Genomic DNA, 15277 nt, shown 5'->3' on the forward strand with positions numbered 1-15277 from the left:
AAATACATACAACATATATATGCACAATACAGTCACATACACAATATTTCTCCTTTCTTTTCTGAATTACCCATAATATTTTTACCTTGCTTGTGATTGAGATCCATATTTGAAGTTTCCTTCTTAGAGCTTTTTATAAATTCTTAATCTTTTCAAAAACTTGTTTTTAAAATGCTCTATTTTATATGTTGATACAGGAGTTAAGAAATTACTGGCCCGGCATGGTGGCTCTCGCCTGTAATCCCAGCACTTTGAGAGGCTGAGGCAGGCAGATCACGAGGCCAAGAGATCAAAACCATTCTGGCCAGCATGGTGAAACCCCATCTCTACTAAAAATACAAAAATTAGCTGGGTGTGGTGGTGTGTGCTTGTAGTCCCAGCTACTCGGGAGGCTGAGGCAGGAGAATCGCTTGAATCTGGAAGGCAGAGGTTGCAGTGAGTGTTACTGCACTCCAACCTGGAGACAGAGAAGACTCCGTCTCAAAAAAAAAAAAAGAAAAGAAAAAACAGAAATTACTTAGGCAGATAGTGAGGGTACAGAAGTCCTCAGTCAAGTTTTCCTTTTAATGAAAAGCAGCCCCGAATCATTTTCTTTTCTAACAATGAGCAGCCTATAAAATCGAGCTGCAGACATATATGCTGGCATTTGTGCCAACCATGCTCAAAATGGGAGCCCCATCTTCCCTTCTCTTTATCAGCTACGTGTAAGTCAGGAGCAGACAAGATGGCGCCAGTCAACGGGCGAGTTCATTTGCATAATAAGATTAAGATGGGGTAGCCAGTCTTCCCGCCCCCTCACCGCACCACCTCCTCCAGCTATATAAAGGTCACACGGTGGACCCTACCAAATCGGCCCCCTCCTCTAGCCAGCTTATAAAATCTGCTGCTGTCGGTACCCTTCCCTCTTTTTCGGACGTCTCTCGTTCTGGTAAGGAGCTGCTCTCTCCTCTGCTTTATTAAACTTTCCACTCCTTTGACCTACCCACATGTGTCCCTGTCCTAAATTCTTTCTCGCAGCAAGGCAAGGAACCCCAGGATTTATACCCCAGACAACGTAGCCGTTCCAGTGTTGTTGGTTACTAAGGCGCCCTTTTGCTTCACTGTAAAAGGTCACAAATCTCATTTAAAATTTTTTTGAAAAGTGTATCCCCGTCTCCACTTTCCAACAAACCCACCTGAATTTTAGTTACACTTCAATTGTAAGAACTTTTAATAGCAGCCTTGTCTATTTTGTCTTTTCAGTGCTAATCAAGCAAATTATACATAGAAAATGTAGCTATTACAATTAAAATATGATCTTCATACTATTACATCATAAGGATGGTGATTTATTCAAGAAGTATACAATTTGTGATTTAAATAAATTTAGCAGTTAAAATGTCATTTCATCTCATTCTAAAGTGTTGGAATGCTGCATTTTATCAAAACAGGAAGAAAAATGGGGGATTAAATTGAATTCTGGTAAACAATAAGGTTCACTGACATTCATTAATACCTAAGGTGCCATGAAAACTAAAAGATCAATTTTTAAAATGTTATCTTTGTCAGGCCTCTGAGCCCAAGCTAAGCCATCGCATCCCCTGTGACTTGCACGTATACTCCCAGATGGCCTGAAGTAACTGAAGAATCACAAAAGAAGTGCAAACGCCCTGCCTCGCCTTAACTGATGACATTCCACCACAAAAGAAGTGAAAATGGCCGGTCCTTGCCTTAAGAGATGATATTATCTTGTGAAATTCCTTTTCCTGGCTCAAAAAGCTCCCCCACTGAGCACCTTGTGACCCCTACTCCTGCCCGGCAGAGAACAATCCCCCTTTGACTGTAATTTTCCTTTACCTACCCAAATCCTAAACAACGGCTCCACCCTTGTATCCCGCTGACTCTCTTTTCGGACTCAGCCCGCCTGCGCCCAGGTGATTAAAAAGCTTTATTGCTCACACAAAGCCTGTTTGGTGGTCTCTTCACACGGACGCACATGACAATCTTTGTATACCTGGGGCTCAGTTGCAAAGAATTAAAATAGTCATGTCTGATTACTTGAGCTCCTTTCCGTGCTGGCTGAGTAATGTCACAAGAAGTTACTGAAATTGGAGTATGTTAAGGTCTTCCTTAGGACCAGGGCGGGTGCTTGGTTATGCATAGCTCTGAGGGGATGCCTTTCACATTCACAGTTCTCCTGGACTTGTGTATTTATTACTGAGTCAGGAGACAATCAAAGGTCCGTGGCGAAATTCGGCTTTCAAGCCTAAAACAGCCTGAAGGCTGAAAAACCGGACTGCTGGATGAAACCCGCCCCCTTTCCTGACCGATTCTCTCGAACAGTGCCCACCTGTGCGCTGTGAAGACGGGGTGGAGCTTCGGCAAGTTCGCGCCTTTTGCAAGGGGGAGGAGCCCGGCCTCTTCAGTTCCCGGGTGGTGACCTGCGATTCAATCGGTGAGGCGGGAAACCTGCTAGCAGGACTCTCTCTCTCTCTTTGCTGAGAATTATTTTTCCTTTTTTCCTTTCACCCAATAAATTCCGTTCCCCACACCCTTCAGTGTGTCTGCGTGCCTAATTTTTCTGGTCGTGACACAAGAACCCAGATTTAGCTGAACTAAAGGGCAGGAATTCTGCAACATTACCATCAGCTGTACCTGTCTTGAGGCAAAGGAGGCTTTCTCCTAATATGAACAAAAGCACTGTTCAGGCAACAGCAGGGCTAGACTCTGACTCTGGATACCCATAGAAAGGAGATAATACAACAAACTGGAATCTCTACTTGACTACATTACAGTTTCAATTAAGCCTCTATTCTTTGTGAAAATATGTGGAAATTCAAATGTAATCTTTCCTCAAGAAAACTAGTAACAATCAATGAGGGTACCGTATTCGGAAATAAAATAATAAGAATCGCATAGCTTTTATAGTAAAAAAAAAAAAAAAAAAAAAAAGAGAAATCTAATGAATTTATTATTTGTTCTCTGTTACAGTCAGTAGTTCTCGTACATTGAACACCATGGCCAAGAACTTTAAACATTGTAATATTAAATGGAGTACAATTAGGCAAAGTACTAAAAAACTTTTTTTTTTTTTTTTTTTTTTTTGAGACGGAGTCTCGCTCTGTCGCCCAGGCTGGAGTGCAGTGGCACTATCTCGGCTCACTGCAAACTCCGCCTCCCGGGTTTACGCCATTCTCCTGCCTCAGCCTCCCGAGTAGCTGGGACTACAGGCGCCCGCCACCTCGCCCGGCTAATTTTTTTGTATTTTTAGTAGAAACGGGGTTTCATTGTGTTAGCCAGGATGGTCTCGATCTCCTGACCTCGTGATCCGCCCGTCTCGGCCTCCCAAAGTGCTGGGATTACAGGCTTGAGCCACCGCGCCCGGCCCTAAAAAACTTTTAATGAGTTATATATTCAAAAAATAATATAAGAAATAAGGTGAAAATAAAAGTACAACTAGAAAAATAATAGTATATTGAAATAAATATTACAGAGAAAAATAATTGTCTATTAAGTGCTTTTAAAAAGAATTATATATAACAAATAGCATGAACTCAATATGTTAATAAAGAGCTATGAGGGAAGGTAAAATCCATACATTAACACTTATTCTCTGATTAGGATATATAAAAATAAAATGAATGTAATAAACTCCCCCAAACAGAAAAAGGACATTTATAAGTGGAAGGACAGTAGTAGATGTTTATAATAGAACAAAATATGTGGTAAACAGACCTTGAATAACAGGAAACCAGTGGAAAACTGTCCTGTGGTCATGTGCTCTTTGGGGAGCTCACTGCAAAAGACAAACAATGATGAAGGCATCAGAATAAACCCCAGAAGTAAGAAGTAAGGATATAGCGGACAGGAAGGAGAAAAGCATAGTCCCCAAAGTGAGAAGGAAAGTATTCTGTGAGTTAGTAACGCATAGTTTGGAATAAGAGTATAGTCTTCACATCTTAGCTCACTATTCAGCTACCTATGTGATCTTGGGCAAGCTACTAACTTCTAAGGATTAAATTATATATATATAATTATTTATTTATATGTATTTATAAATTATTATTATTATTAATTCACTGTGTGGTAAGAAAAATAATGGCCTCCTAAAGATGTCTACATGCTAACTGCTGGAATCTGTGCATATATTATGTTATGTAAAGGGGAATCAAGTTTGCCAATCAAATGATGTTAAAATACAGGATATTATCCTAGATTATCCAGGTAGACCCACTGTAATAAAAAAAGGTCCTAAAATGTGGATGAGGGAAGCTTAACAGTGAGTGTCAGAGTGATTTGATGTGAGAAAGATTTTATATATATGTGTGTGTGTGTGTGTGTGTGTGTGTGTGTGTATACACACATACACACAAAGGGGAGTTTACTAAGTATTAACTTACAGGATCACAAGGTCCCACAGTAGGCTGTCTGCAAGCTTGAGGAGCAAAGAGAGCCAATCCAAGTATCTAAACTGAGGAAATTGGAGTACAATGTTTGAAGGCAGGAAGCATCCAACACAGGAGAAAGATGTAGGCTGGGAGGCTAGGCCAGTCTCGTCTTTTCAGGTTTTTCTGCCTGCTTTATATTTGCTGGTAGCTGAATAGATTGTGCCCACCAGATTAAGGGTGGGTCTACCTTCCCCACCCCAGCCCACTGACTCAAATTTTAATCTCCTTTGACAACACCCTCACAGACACACCCAGGATCAATACATTGCATCCTTCAATCCAATCAAGTTGACACCTAGTATTAGCCATCACAGACCCCCTTCGCTGCTTAAAGTCCATGATGGCCTGTAAATTACAGGCATACTCTGGAAGCTAAAAAAGTTAAGAAAATGGATCCCCTTCCTAGATCTTCCAAAAAGGAATGCAGCCCTCCTGACACCTTGATTTTAGCTCACTGAGATACATTTAGGACTTTAGATCTACGAAGCTGTAAGATAAAAAATTTATATTGTTTTAAGCCACTAAGTTTGTGATAATTTATTACAGTAGCAATAGAAAGCTAATACAACCATGTTGAAGTCAGTACAGTATAGTAAATGGGAATTTTAAAAGGGGAGAGTAGAAAAGTAAGATATGGTAGTGTTCCTCTATTACTATTAGGGAGAAATATATTCTTTTGGTTAACCAGTATATCTCATGTGCTTATAAAGACCACTTGTAGGAAAAAATTTCATTAACTTAACACAACTAGATGAAAATGTCATTTGTTTGATATCCACATATATCTGAAATATTTCTGTTTTTATTTTATTTCTAAAGTAGGTTTCAGTATAAAGAAGACACTGAATAACTGTCTCACAGTTAATTTTTCCAGGAATTTTAGAAACTAACTCTACAGCTTACGAATCAATGTATTACAAATCAATGTATATGGATTTCTTACTCGATACACATCTGTCCTTTGATAATCTCTGTCTTGCCTGACAAAATAGTTTCTGAACTTATATAAAATTGTTCCATGAAAGTACACTAAACTTTTGAGGAACAGCCCTTTACTCATGGTGAGATGGATGGACATACTGCACGTGATTATAGAAAATTCCAGTAGGAGAGAAGATTAATGTAGAAACCAAGAAGAGTGTTTAGAGGAATTTGAATCTGAGCCCGTAAAGCCCTAGATGCAGAGGAAACAGGATGATAGATATGCCTTATCATATGGTTCATAATTTGACTGATCGATTGGTCGAGATGGGATTTCACTCTGCAGTTCAGGCTGGAGTGTACCAGTGCAATCATAACTCACTGCAGCCTGGAATTCCTGGGCTCAAGAAATTCTTCTGCCTCAGCCTCTAAAGTAACTAGGACCACAGGCGTGTGCCACCAAACCTGGCAAGAATATTATTGTGATTCTTTTTCATCTCTATGTAGGTTAGAAAGGGAGCCATTCAGACTGTTGGCTATACCTAACACTTTGCCTTCTTGGGAGTTCCTTTTCCCACCAATTTCCTCAAAATTCCGTTGAATATTTAGCATAGGAAATGGACAGTTTCATGGTTGATAATTATTGTCTCTATCGTCCAGCCCTTTCTAACAGAACCCCGTCATATACTATCCCTTCTGGCAGACCAAGTACCTTAGAAGAAGCTGACTTTTCCCCAAGCTCTAGGGGTTTAGTGATTGGTTTAAGAAGGAAGGTGAATTCCAGTGATTGGTTCAGAGATCCAGGCCTAACCCTATCAGCACATGGCATGTCTCTGGCTACAAAATTCAGTCAGAAATGGCTATGTAGCCAAATTCTGGATAATTGGAGACGTTTGTTGAAAGCTTCTGGAGAAAAAACATCCTTGATCTCATAAGATGGCTCCCTGAATCCTTACTTTTGTTCTCTGGTGTAGGGTTAGGTGATGTGCTATTGCATTTTTACTACCATGAAGGGTGTAGACTGAGGAAAAATACAACACTCAGAGGAAGGCACAAGACAGGAAACTGAAGAAACAGAACCAGAGTTACCGAATTAAATGGGACTAAAGTCTGACCTCTGGACTTCAGCCACATAACATATTAAATATTCTTACTGTTTAAGCCATTAAAATTGGATTTTGAGATATTTGTGTTACTTGGGCTTACATATTTTTAAAAAGCTTTGGTTCAATTTCAGAACAGACTGCCCTTGATCCAGTTTGCTTCACCTTATAAAATAGTGTACTTTAGCCATGAGGATTATTGGTCATAAAATCCTGAGGGCTCTTCAGATCAATCACAGTTTTACAGTGATGGGTTAGAGAATGGACAAAAAAATTAAAAATTTCTTAGATGCTTTATTAATCCATTTTCACACTGCTGATAAAGACATGCTCAAGACTGGGCAATTTACAAAAGAAAGACATTTAATGACTCACATTTTCACGTGGCTGGGGAGGCCTCACAATCATGGCAGAAGGTTAAAGGCACAATTCAAGATGAGATTTGAGTGGGGACACAGCCAAACCATATCAGATGCCATTCTTTAAAAAAATAAAAATAAAAATAAAAAAATTACACTTGTTTGCATTAATGTGTTCCTTTTGTTCCAAATTGACAATAAAACAATGGATTTATTTCTCATGTTTCTTTTGCTAATGTAAGAGGAGCATGAAAGTGATGCAAAGCAAAAAGATGTACCCAGTGGTTTTCTTGAGTCCTTCCTCTTTTAGATTAGTATATGGCTAACATAGGGCTTCTATATTCAGGACTGTCATTCGTAGAAAGCAAGCTGCTGGGAGAGAAAAAGCAAATGATTCAAACCTTAAAAAGCTTTGCTTAAATTAAAAAGCAAAATAAATATAAATTAAATTAAAATGAATAGATTACAAAATTTATGTTGCATTTTAGAGTGAATAAGAATGTATACTTTGCATGTCACATTAAATATTTTGAAATTATTGCCAAATTAATAAAACAGAATATTTCAAATTAAAGAAATATACACTAGAGGAAAAACAATTTAGAATTAGTGTCTCTGTTTTCAAGAGTCAAATACTTTTTTTTTCACTTGGATCTTCAAACCACTATTCTTTCAAAATGCTTTTGATTTCCAATCCATGTAAATGTTACTCCATTTCTTTAATTTTAGTGGCATTTTTTCTTATTATTTATTACTCAATACTTAGTCAATTTACTCTCCAGAAATAAACTGTAGGGGAAAATATTAACAAATTCTAGACTACGAAGAATTTATTTAGTTGCTATTGTCAGAGGCATGTGAACCAGAACAACTCCATCTTGAATAGGGGCTGGGTAAAATGAAGCTGAAATCTACTGGGCTGCATTCCCAGATGGTTAAGGCATTCTAAATCACAGAATGAGATAGGAGGTGAGAACAACATACAGGTCATAAAGACCTTGCAATAAAATGGGTTGCAGTAAAGAAGCCAGCTAAGTGCCACCAAAGCCAAGATGGCCGTGAGAGTGACCTCTGGTCATCCTCACTGCTAGCCTCCCATCAGCCTCATGACAGTTTACAAATGCCATGGCAACATCAGGAAGTTACCCTATATGGTCTAAAAAGGGGAGGCACCAATAATCCACCCCTTGTTTAGCATATCATCAAGAAATAACCATAAAAATGGGCAACCAGCAGTCCTCAGGACTGCTATGTCTATGGAGTAGCCATTCTTTATTCCTTTACTTTCTTAACAAACTTGTTTTTGCTTTGCACTGCTGACTTGCCCTGAATTCTTTCTTGTGTGAGATTCAAGAACCCTCTCTTGGTGTCTGGATTGGGATCCCTTTCCTGTAACACTATGACACAATATTATAAGCTTGATATTAGTACTCTGCTGTTAGTATATAATCTTTTGCATCTTATATCTTGCTTTACAGGTGTCTGGGTCACATTTGTTAGATGATTTGCCAAGAAAATAACTCATTGATTAGTTCAGATATCACCTCCTCTGGAAGGCAGTATGGATTCTGCTAAAGCCCTTCAATTCCCACTTCCTCTGTGCTTCTCTAGTACTGTCTTCGTACCTCTATAGTATAAATTTAACTCATTTTTTAATTTAACTTTTTATATAACTGTCTCCTTCATTAGCCTGTGATATCTTTGATGGTAGACTGCCAGCCTTATGAAATTTTGGACCTCAGTGAGTGACACAAAATCTGACACAGGTGCCATCAATACAAATTTCTTGCACACCTGGTTAAATTAAAGTCTTTTAAAAAATGTGCCTCATTTCTAACATTCTTTACCTAAAGTTCAGAGACAGTTACCTTTCACTCCTTCTATGTATTGCAAATATTTGCAATTCATAGTGGTAAAAAGACTGCATTCCAGAGTTCGAATATCTGCATTCAAATTTCAGCTCTGCAGCTGAGTAACCTTGAAGAAGTTTACTAAACATCTCTCCAAGTCTCAATTTCTTCGTCTGTAAAGTTTGGAGCTAATAGAACTTACTTCATGGGGGGTTTGTAAGAATCAAATAAAAAAATTTATGTAAAGCTCTTAGTAGGGTGCCTGGCATGTAATACTCATTTTCACCTTTATGTAGATGACAATGTTTCTGTGTTTAACATAAGCTGTCATTATTACTGTTGTTCCTATTAGCTACTGAAATATTTTTCTTTCTGTGTAATTACATATTAAATTTTAAATAACAATGCAATTGTATTATGGGAGGAAGGCTGTGAACTTAAGGTAGCTTTGGAAAAATTCCAGGTAATTTTACAGCTGAAAATTAATAATATCAACAAGAAGAAGTCATGCCAGGATTGTATTTTTATTGTTCAAAGGATTTTATTATTTATTTTTATATTTTTTTTTTGCAAGAAAGCAAGTTTTATATTTCCCGCCAGTCTTGGACCCGTCATTTGAATTCACTGGTGGCTGTCTGCAGGGTGTTAGCATGTGGATATCTTATTGCACTAACTCTAGAATTCAAATAAGCTGTTGATAGTGATGGGAAAGAATATTAATAGAGTTTTGCTGTATATTCAAAATGTTGCAAACTTTCCCATATTTCCATGCATGATATATCATTGTGGATAAGACTGGATGGTGAAAAATGTAAATAAAGGACTATTAAATTGGTCCACTAAAAATGCTGTTAAAACTTGCTGGTTACTTAGTATTGTCCCATAATTTTTTTCTTCCCAATTCCAGCTCTTGAAAATTTATGGGTGTGGAAGGCATGTGTATAGGTACATGTGTGCCAGAGGAAGATTTGTTTACATATGTCAATGTTTCTGAAATCTTTAGATATGCAGATTCTAGTACAATTCCAAAGAATCTCATGTGACTGTGTTTACAATGGTCCTTTAATATTAGTCATTTGAAATAGTCAATTTGAAAAAATTAAATTAGCTAGAATTCATAGAGACTGTCTTGTTAAAAAGGTTAATGGTGTCTTTTGGTTGTACTGCAGAAACATCTGAGTTTATTTTAGAAACAGACATTTAAACTCTGCTCTGTTCTTTGTAAACTTCCTAAACAGGAAAGAAAGAAAGAAAGAAAAGCAAATATGAGATCAACTTTCGATTAAAATGTACCAATTATAAGGGAAAGCAACTAGAAATCAGCAATGGTCTCCTCGGAGATATACTAAGTTAGCTCTGAACTTCATGAGCTCTTGAAAGCACTTATGTTTTACCATGACCTTGGGAGTACTTTCTCTGAATTCTGGAGATTGTACATGCAATGCTTAATTCATTTTTTTGCCAGTACTTCAATTGTTTTAATGAGATTACATGTACTATTTCTAGTATTTTAACTTTATACCTGAACATTCTCTCCCAAATTAAAAAATAAAACCCTTTTATCTAATCAGCAGTGCCTAAAATGATAGTTTTTTTTTTTTTTTTTCAATGTGTGGAGGGGAGGGAAATAAAGAGAGACGGGAAAAGAGAAAGAGAAAGCAATGGAAAGCAATGTCCGTCTGTTCACTTAAGGAAATAGGGGAAGAAAAGGTGAGGCAGGAGTAAGAATTGTATGGGACCAGAAAGTAAGACTATTTTTAAAAATTATATTTGCTAACTCCATCTTTGTACAGTGTTAATTTTTAAGCACTAAATAAAGTATATTTTTATAAATGTTCAGCAATATTGGTTTTTTTCTATATTGTAACGTTGTGGGAAGTCAGGGACCCTGAACGGAGGGACCAGCTGAAGCCATGGCAGAAGAACATAAATTGTGAAGATTTCATGGACATTTATTAGTTCCCCAAATTAACACTTCTATAATTTCTTACACCTGTTTTTACTGCAATCTCTGAACATAAATTGTGAAGATTTCATGGACACTTATCAATATCCTTGTGATTTCCTATGCCTGTCTTTAATCTCTTAATCCCATCATCTTCGTAAGCTGAGGAGGATGTATGTCACGTCAGGACCCTGTGATGATTGCGTTAACTACACAAATTGCTTTTAGAGCAAGTGTGCTTGAACAATATGAAATCTGGGCACCTTGAGAAAAGAACAGGATAACAGCAATTTTCAGGGAACAAGGGAGATAACTTTAAAGTCTGACTGTCTGTGGGCCAGGCGGAACAGAGCCACATTTCTCTTATTATTGAAAATGGGTAAGATAAATATCACTGAATTCTTTCCCCAGTAAGGAATATGAATAATTAACAGCCCTGGGAAAAGAATGCATTCCCAGGATGGGGCTTCTAAAATGGCCGCCCTGGGAGTGTCTGCCTTTATGCACATGTAGATAGGGATGAAACATGCCCTAGTCTCCTGCAGCACTCCCAGGCTTGCTAGGATTAGGAAATTCCAGCCTGGCAAATTATAGTCAGACCAGTTCTCTGCTCTTGAACCTTGTTTATCAATGACAATGCATGCATAGCTGGACATGGAAGTTCATTAGTGACTCTAGTTTCGCCCTGACCTTGTGATCTCGCCCTGACCTCCTGCCTTGTGATCTTTTGTTACCCCTGAAGCATGTGATCTCTGTGACCCACACCCTATTCATGTACTCCCTCCCCTTTGAAAATTGCTAATAAAAACTTGCTGGTTTTATGGCTCAGGGAGCATCATGGAAGCTGCCGACATGTGATGTCTCCTCCGGACACCCAGCTTTAAAATCTCTCTCTTTTATACTCTTTCCCTTTATTTCTCAGACCAGCTGACACTTAGAGAAATAGAAAAGAACCCACGTTGAGTATCAGAGGTGGGTTTTTCCCCAATATTGTAATAAATATTATCTGCTAATAAAATGTCTATTCTTTTTATTTTATAAGTCAACTTTTTTGGGTATAATTTACAAATGGTGAACTGCACCCATATGAACTATACAATTTGCTGAGTTTTGACAAATACATGCATCTATGAAACTACTGTTAGAAATCAAGACACAGAATGTTTTCATAATCCCCCAAATATTTCTTATGACCCCTATTAATTAATCTATTCCTCTACCTTTTGCCTCAAGCAAACATTGACCTGCCTTCTGTCGTAACAGGCTAGTTTGCAATTTCTAAAATTTTATGTAAATAGAGTATCTATATGTACATATAGATGTACTTTTAAATTCTAGCTTCTTTCACTCATCATGACATTTTCATGTATGTTGCACGTATCAGTAGTTCATTCCTTTTTGTTGCTGAATAGCAGTCCATTGTACATACATATGTATACTCCTTTTTTAATGTATCCATCTGTTGATGAATGTTTAGATAACTTCTAACGTTTGGTTAAATACAAATAATTTTGATCTAAGCATTCATAAACAAGTCTGTATAAGAACACTGTGTTTCATTTTCTTTGGTAAATACTTAGGATAATTGATGGATCATATGGTAATTATATGTTTAACTGTATAATAAACTGCCAAATAGTTTTGCAAAGTGGTTGTGCCATTTTACATACCCTTGGGTAGAGTGTATGTTCTAGTTGCACCCCCATTTTCACCAATACTTGGTACTATCAGTCTTGTTAAAATTTTAGTTTAAATAGATATATAGTACTCTCTCACGGTTTTAATCTGCATTCCCTCTAAAGGTGAATGATGTTGAGCATCTTTTAATGGGTGTATGTGCTATTTGTACATTTTCTTTTGTGACATAACTGTTTAAATACATCTGCCTATATATTTAAATTGGGTAATTTGACTTGTTATTAATGAATTGTAATTGTTCATTGTATATTCTAAGTGTTTTGTCAAATATATGTGTTATGAATATTTTCTTTCAATTTGTAAGTCTTTTTATTTCCTTAATAGTGTCTTCTTAGGAAAATTATTTTTAATTTTGATACAGATATTTATCAGTTTTCTATTTTATGTTTCATTTGTTCATGCATATTATCTAAAATCTTCGCATAACCCAAGATCAGAAAGATTTTTCTCCTATGTTTTCTTCCAGAAATCTCATAGATTTAGCTTTGCTTTAGGCCTATCATCCATTTTATGTTAATTTTTGTATATGGTGTGAGAGGATGGCTGTTCATTTGTTATATGGGCATCTAGTTGTTCCAGCAGCATTTGTTGAAAAGGCTATTTTATGCTACCTTCCAAATTCTTCTGTACAATGTGAATTTTCTAGTACTAGTCAAAGTTTATTTTTAAAAAGTGTTCAGCAATATTATTAATAATTTATATCCATTTTGCAATAAATATCATATTCTATTAGTAAAAAGCATTCTTCCCTTGCCTTTTGGGAGCCTCTTTTTAAAACCCAAATTTATTGAGGCATAATTTACGAAGAATGAATTGTATCTTTTAGTGAGCATCATTGTTAGAAGTAGAGAAAAGGTGAAATCCAATGATTATTTACTAGGTTCCATCTCTGTCTTGTCCCTATTTCTAGCTAATGAATGTTATTGATGACCTACTTTGTGTCATGTGCTGTGTTAGGAATGAGACAGAAATAAGAAACTATTGGCCGGGCGCGGTGGCTCAAGCCTGTAATCCCAGCACTTTGGGAGGCCGAGACGGGCGGATCACGAGGTCAGGAGATCGAGACCATCCTGGGTAACACAGTGAAACCCCGTCTCTACTAAAAATACAAAAACTTAGCCGGGCGAGGTGGCAGGCGCCTGTAGTCCCAGCTACTCGGGAGGCTGAGGCAGGAGAATGGCGTGAACCCGGGAGGCGGAGCTTGCAGTGAGCTGAGATCCGGCCACTGCACTCCAGCCTGAGTGACAGAGCGAGACTCCGTCTCAAAAAAAAAAAAAAAAAGAAGAAACTATTTCTTAGAAGTTTTCACTTAGGAAGAAAGGCATAAAATCACATGATGTATAATCTAGTCAATGCTGTAATAAAAGTTTTGAAAAAATATATTGGCAATTAAAGAGGTAGGAAATTAACTTCCTAGGGAAGTTGGAGAACACTTCACAAACATGGTGCCATTTGAATTAGGTTATCTTTATTACAATCCCTTTTGTCTTCTTTCAAAAAAGAAACTCATTCATTGCAGATATAAATATTTACTTTATTAAGTAGAACATTTGAGTGCTTGCAATCTCTGGATCACAAAGTATAATGAAGATATATGCCTTAAATAAAAGGGGAAATGTGTATGATTTATCTAAGAGAACTTCCCTTATAGATGAGTCATTTTACCGATACATTCACTAGAGGTAGCCTCACCTAAGTGTAGACATTTCGTCTTGGGCCAAATAAATGTGCTTCCCGTGACAAAGGGATTAGATATGAAAGGAAACAGGATGGATCTGGGAGGCCTGGAGCTGGGGATCCCATTTAATGAGCAGAGATACATAGAAATAGTAATGCCTACTATTTACTTAGCATTCACCATGTGCCAAGCATCCTAAATGCTTTGCTGAATTCTCACAGCAACCTTATGAGAGTTTTGCACAGGGATAAACTGAGGCAAGAAATGTTAAGGCCCCTATGGGAGATTATTCTTCAAAAATATCCACTTTCTCTTCCTCTCACTTCCCCATCCCAGTGATGCTTAGTTTGGTCATGTGACCAACTTCAGCCTCCTAGCAGACAGAGTGTACTTTTCTATCCCTTTATTGAGAAAGACTTTGGGCTTGCCCATGTGATTTGCTTTGTCCAATAGGATGTTAGTGGAGATGACACAAGCAGCCTTGAAATAATGCATGCACCAATGGGTTCTGCTCTTTGGCATCTGCCATCACCAAGAGAAGAACCTGTCCTATATAACCTACTGGTCAAAACAGATGAAAGACAGGTGGAACAGATCTGGAACTAACTTGTAACTTAGAGCACAGCCTGGCCTCGTTACCCACAAACAAGAGAGAGAGAATACACCGTTGATTGTTCTTTATTCCACGGAGTTTCAGGGTGCTGTATTATTCAGCCACCTAAGTGGCAGAAAGGATTTGAGCTCTGGCAATATAGGTACAACTTCTGTACCACATTGCTACTAATACCAGAGACAATTAGCTATATTCAGACAACCAAGTAAAACTAATCAGTTGATGAATGAAGTACAGGTCTATAACTCAGAAGAAAGTTATAGGTCTGGAATTAAGAGATTGTCTATGAACTAATGCCAAATCATTTTAATCTCTCTGTGCTTTCTTTACAAGAGTATTGTAAAAAATATATATATATAATAAAGTGATGGCCATAGAAGTTCTTTGAAAATGTCAAAAGTGTTATACATATGCAAGATTTTTTAAAAGTCTGTTTTGTTTTCTACTGTATCCTCAGTACCTAGAACTGTGTGGGCCATGTAGCAGGTGTTCAGTAAACATTTGTGAAATTAAATTGAAATTAATTTTTTAAAAATAGTATCTTCAACTCATAAATAACAAAACACAAAATATATTTATAACTAGGGAAGTAATTGACTTTCATTCTTGACAATAATTGGGAAAAAAGCCCAGGAATTTGTTTCCTCTTACTTTTGTGTTTGACAGAGAGAGGCTGTGTGTTT

The 15277-nt window shown here is 37.3% G+C and overlaps 1 long non-coding RNA gene across 1 annotated transcript; it reads right to left on the bottom strand.

Moving 5' to 3' along the window:
- Positions 1-3711: 3711 nt before the first annotated feature.
- Positions 3712-7179, bottom strand: LOC139362520 (uncharacterized). Its single transcript, XR_011621630.1, has 3 exons — positions 7089-7179; positions 6827-6931; positions 3712-3775 (listed from the first exon to the last, which is right to left on the bottom strand). It is a non-coding gene; the product is annotated as an uncharacterized lncRNA (long non-coding RNA).
- Between the last annotated feature and the right edge of the window lie 8098 nt (positions 7180-15277).

Source organism: Macaca nemestrina, chromosome 4 (assembly GCF_043159975.1).
Source record: "Macaca nemestrina isolate mMacNem1 chromosome 4, mMacNem.hap1, whole genome shotgun sequence".
Lineage (NCBI taxonomy): Eukaryota > Metazoa > Chordata > Mammalia > Primates > Cercopithecidae > Macaca > Macaca nemestrina.